Consider the following 6,034-nt stretch of genomic DNA (forward strand, 5'->3'; position numbering starts at 1 on the left):
CTGTAGATGAACCTTGTTTCTGAATCCTTTGACAAATATTACTTTGCGAGATCTCTCTGACGGTCGATCCACTATTTACTTATTACATTCTTATTTGAGTTGAGTTGAATCCTCGAATATACAAATAGGCTATGACATATGACTTACAATCTCCCCCTATTTGTTTGTTAGACAATAACACACAAATACCTAGAGGATAACTCAACTAACAAATAAGAAAAAGATATAAACATACATGCAAAGTAAATAGCAGAAAAGTTCTGGATGAGATTTAACATTTTCCAGATTCCAAGTAGATGTTCCTCTAGACTGAACATATCTTCAAGTAGTTCCATCTTCATTTGTACAACCACATTTCCTGTTGAGAAGCCCATATCTCTTGCTTCTCCCCCTATGAGAATCAACTGATTTAAAGAAGATCACCTTCGTTTTACCACCTCTCCCGTACAATAGGATCCGCAGATAAAAACCAATGGTACTCCCCTAACAGCTTCTTCCCTTACTAGGAAATCACCTTGTGTTTACCACCTCTCCCGTACAATAGGATCCGCAGTTACAAACAACAATGGTGTGGTGTAGTGTACATGTTGGATCTTTTTCTTCCTCCCTGCTATTTCTCCCCCTTAGTTGAGGAATCCTCCAAACTATTACTTAAGCTTTTATCTCCCCCTTAAAGAAGGAATGTATGCCGTCGTCTGAAGGAGTTCTCATATTTCACTTGGTTGGAAAAGAAATAACAAGAAGTTTCTCTTTCTTCCTCACTGTGAGTGTGTGATTCTGTTTTAGTGTACCTCACATGTGTTTCTCTCTTCTCTCCACTCGTGTTTACACTCATTCTCACAAGTGTATCACTCCTCTCATAGCTCCATATTCCAGCTGTACCTGCAAGGAAAATCACCTTAGCCATCCTTAAGGAGGTCACAGGTGGTGCAATGGGAGTTCGCAAATCCCCATCCTTGTTAAACTCGTCAGATGAATCTGAGTCATAATCTACAAGTTGCTAGTTTCCCTTTTAGGGTTCCAGATTTGAATTCTGGGAAGGTAAACAATGATCCAACGAATTTAGCATAAAGATCAAAGTTCCCTTCTAATGTCTGTGAAGACATTTCCTTGTGACTCATCAGGTAATATCTGAATCATTGTCAACAAGTTGCCGATCTGCGCCTATGTCAGATCCACTATTCGCAGATGCATCCAGGGGATTTAAGCCTGGGAAGGTAGACACTGACCACTGACATATGGCTTTTGGATCAGTATCCTCTCCTAACACCTGTAAAGGCAATTGGTCCATTAACGAACCTTGAACAATCGAATCTGACCTTAAAATGGTCGAAACTCTTGTTTCCGTCAACTCATCCTTTGTGTGTGTAACCTTTCCTTGTGCATTAAGAATTGTTTATATTTGAGGTGGTGACACTACATAGGATACCTTGGCCGACATGCAAATTTCAATAGATGCACCCTGTTGAGAGAATGAATCTAGTAACTGTTTTTGTGCCTTTTCAACCATTACATCTTTTTGAGAAGATGTATGGGGGTTAGCAGTTGTCTCGGTTTAAATACTACTCATCTTTGTAGGAGACAGAGCTACTGGGTTGACTATAGAACCTTCCTTATGTGGTGCACTAAGGCACTATCTCCCTCACGCTTATTCATACTACATTTAGTGGTAAGAGAGTGTTGGTTGGTTCTGTTTTTGTGTTTGTCTTTACAGTCTGGGATAGATGTTGTGGGTTTTCAACCTCATGATTGTCAATGAAAGAAAGTCATTGGAGACTGAACCTGTAACACAGAACATATGGTAATAGAGAGAAAATGATTTACAATAGTGATTTCAAAAGATTTTACATGAAATAAGAAATCACTAATGTAGAAAGAAGTTTGATTTTGTTTTTCAATATGAATGAGTTTTTGATAAAACATTGATCACTTAGGGTAAAGTCTAAGTAATTCTCATTCATGTCAAAAGCTTACAAATATCTGCAACATAATGTTAACAACATATCATTGACCGATACTTGTCAAGTACTTTAGATACTAATTGTTATGTTGCATTACCAATATACCACTGCACATATAAAACAATATGATTGTGCTTAGTGATAAGATAGTTATAAATATGACGACTCTACTAGTTCATATAAAATTATAACTTCTGTTAGAGTGCCATACCATGTCCTTGACGATTGCTTGAGCAGTATACTAGTTCATACCAACCTGAAGTGAGATTGTGAAGAAGAGATTGCATAGTTCAATAGATCTGCAACTGCAAAGTCCATGAACTATGGTGCACTGACTTCCTCTTTTGACTTACCAACCAGGAGTACACTTGTACACATCTTACTAGAGTACAATTCCAAGTGTAATGTGCAGCAGGTGCTTGATATGTCGTAATATTCTCAAGTCTCGTCACTGGTGCTATATGTTAGATACTGCTTCCTGATAATAACCTAGCACAATATACAAAATTACAATGATAACATTCCCAGCTTGCAAACAGCCATATCCCTCAGATAAACCTTTGCTGTTATCTCCAAAGGTAACCAGGGGGCCAGCTTTCTCAACCACATTTTATAGCAGGGCTCTATCTCCGGTCATATGTCTTGATGATCCACTGTCAAGAATCCACACTACCGATTACACCTGTTTAATGCCCTGCACTACAAATGGATTAGACCTTCTTCGGAACCCAAACTTGGTTGGGCCCGGCATACTTGTAGAACTGTCCTTTGTCAGGCAAAACAACATTTTTAATTTTAATTGTCTCAACTTTCTCAATGACTGAACATTTGACCTTGTAAACAGCCTTAACAAATTTCTGTTTAAGCTTAGGCACAAATGTCTCCTTTCTAGCCTTAGAAGGACTAGCAGTCTTAGACCTATCATGCTTCTTGTTATTCACATGCTGACGAGGAGTAGTCTTATCATTAGACACATGCTTACCATTAAAATAAGCATACATCATATTAAAAGCACAAGACATACAATTAGCAACACCACATGCTTTATGAGAGTGATTAACAGCAGGCAATTTATGCATGGTAGACATGGCATTATTGTTATCCAACTCATGTGTGTCTGAGTTAGTCTCAGTTGCTTTCACAACTTTGACTGGAACTTTCGACTCACTTGACTTGGAAACAATCTTCTCATTAGCATGATCCTCAGCACGTATTTCTTCTTGAATAACAGAAGAGGTCGCATCAAATGGTTCAACAATTGATGCTTTATAGAGGGGTTCATCAACACCCTTAAGCACATGTGGTACTTCCCTCCCTTTAGCACAGACATGAGGAGGGGAGTTTATGCCTAATTCTCCAATAGCAGCATTGTAATCATAACCTATTCCAGATGTTTGATTAACAGCTTGCTTACTGTAGAACTCTTTAGCCTTCGAACAAGAATTGAAGTAGGCTCTAACCTTAGTCTCAAGACCGGTGATCTTGTCTTTGAGAATAGTTTCGAGTTTTCTATAACAGTCAACTCTATTCTCTAGAAAAGATACCTGTTCTTTTAATTTGTCTTGATTAATGTGCACAAGTCTTAATTCATTGACCTCTTTCTCAAGGTCTGTGATCTGTAAACTTAACAGTTCATTATCACGACGTGCACAATCTAAGTTACCTCTTAGATGATAAACCATTTTAGCATCAGAAAGTTTTACCTCTATTCTTGACGATGAAGCTTTTCCATCAATAGCCATAAGAGAAAGATTTCCTTCTTTTTCATCTTCACTATCAGTATCATCCCAGCTTCTTCCCTTTGCCAGATAAGCCCTTTCAGAGTTCTTTCTTACTTGCTTTAGCTTCCTACATTCTGTGGCAAAGTGTCCCAACTCATTGCAGTTATAGCATCTAATGGTGCTCCGATCAACCATCCCTGTTTGGTATCCACCACTGCTGGTGTTAGAGGATGAAGATCCACCTTTCTGGAATTTGTTGTAGTTGGACTTGTACTTAAGCTTGGGATTCTTCTTGAATCTGACATGGGAGAATCTCTTGACAATTTGGGCCATTGATTCATCTTCCAATTGCTCCAGTTCTTCCAAGGAATAAAATTCATCACTTGATTGATTTGTAGTAGGAGGATCATATTCTGCTACTAACTCATTTTCCTCACCCTTGGAAAACTGTACCATTCTTTCTAACTGTTGAGATTGTTGTTGTTGTTGACCTTCAGCTACAAGTGCATTAGATGTGCTGACCATTCTATCCTTCCCGTAGACTTCCTTCTGTTGAATCTGCTCCAACTCATAAGTTTTTAACACTCCATAGAGCCTGTCCAAAGAAATCTCACTCAGATCTCTAGCTTCTCTAATGGCAGTGATTCTATGTTCAAGATGAGCTGGCAGTGTTAAAAGGAACTTTTTGTTGACCTCCCTGATTGAATAATACTTTCCATTGATGTTCAGGTTGTTGATCAACGCATTGTACCTCTCAAACACTTCAGTAATTCCTTCTCTTGGATTTGATTTGAAATGTTCATATTCAGAGGTTAGGATTTCCAACTTGTTCTCCCTAACTTCCTCTGTGCCTTCATTAATTACCTCAATAGTTTCCCACATGTGTTTAGAATTTTTACAGTTCATCACATGTCTGTTCATCAAAGGATCAAGGGAATCAATTAATATTAATTGAAGGCTGGCATCCAAGGAGGTTTCTTCCTTCTCAGCAGGAGTAAAATCTTCGGGCTCTTTTGGATAGGTTCTAGCTTTAGTAGTCACCACACCATCTATTATTACCTCCGGTTCAATAACCATTAGAGTTTTTATACCCTTCTTTAACAAGTTTGAATATTTGGGATTTGCAACTTGTAAAAATAAGAGCATCTTCTTCTTCCACATAATATAATTCTCATTATCAAATTGTGGAATTTTAACGGTTCCAACTTTATGTGAAGTCATTATGAATTTTTGAATGAATAAAAATTCAAAGAGTTGAAAAATCACAAAAGTCTGGGATCTTGATTTGTTCGTTAATCAGAAGGCTCTGATACCAATTGTTAGGTCCCAATTTATTTGTAGAAGGGGGGGTTGAATACAAACAGTACCAAATAATCGAATAAATGCGGAATAAAAAATGTGAAACAAAATTCAAGTTAAATAAAAATATTATTAAACTTGAAAGGTGTTACAACAACTGTATCGATTACAAGGTATTAATTTCAAATCAATTATCACAAATCTAGAATAAATTCGACATGAACTTTTTCTATTTTTGCAATAATTAGAATCAAATGCTAAACGCGATTTGAGATTAAGTTCTAGGGATTTTGATCCGCTAGATTGTTACACAAGAACAAGATAAAGATTTCTAGTTGATTGGATTTAACTTTGCAATCTAGAAATTGATCTTTGAATTTCAGCAGAGAACAATGAAATATTTCTTAGGCGGCTGCTGTGTTCTTGTATTTTTCAGTGAGTGAATGTCTTCTGCTTCTTTCTCTTTTTGTATGCAATCTAACAAAATTACTTGAACTGCAATGACAATCGGTAGGACAATCTCTTTGGCTCAGCAAGACTTTCAGTAGGACTTTCAATTGTACTAGCAAGACAATCTGATTGAACTACAATGACTATCGGTATGACAATCAGTTGAACTAGCAAGACAATCTCCTTCCTAGTGTAACTTTCGGTATGACAATTGAAATGACTTGGCATGACAATCGGTATGACAATCCAGATTGTCATGCTAGTTCATTTTCAATTGTCTTGCTGATTTAAGACTGTTTTTAAACCAATTAAACTTCTGAAAATTCCTAAAATTAATTCAGAATTAATTAATTAATTAATTCAATTAATAAATAAATTATTCTTCGCAGATATAATTTATTTTCTTAATTAAATTAGATGACTTAATTAATTAATAGAGAATTAATTCTAGTCTTGAGCAGCAACCATTCTTCTGCAAATCTTCTGAAAATCACTGAAAATTATGAATCAATTCCACCACTTCAACGTTGACACTCGATGTACTGTCTGGTTCATGAGTGACTAACTTCCGTGACGTTTCTTCATGTGTTGACTTTGATACTC

This window comes from Apium graveolens, chromosome 7, assembly GCF_009905375.1.
Source record: "Apium graveolens cultivar Ventura chromosome 7, ASM990537v1, whole genome shotgun sequence".
In the NCBI taxonomy this organism is placed as follows: domain Eukaryota; kingdom Viridiplantae; phylum Streptophyta; class Magnoliopsida; order Apiales; family Apiaceae; genus Apium; species Apium graveolens.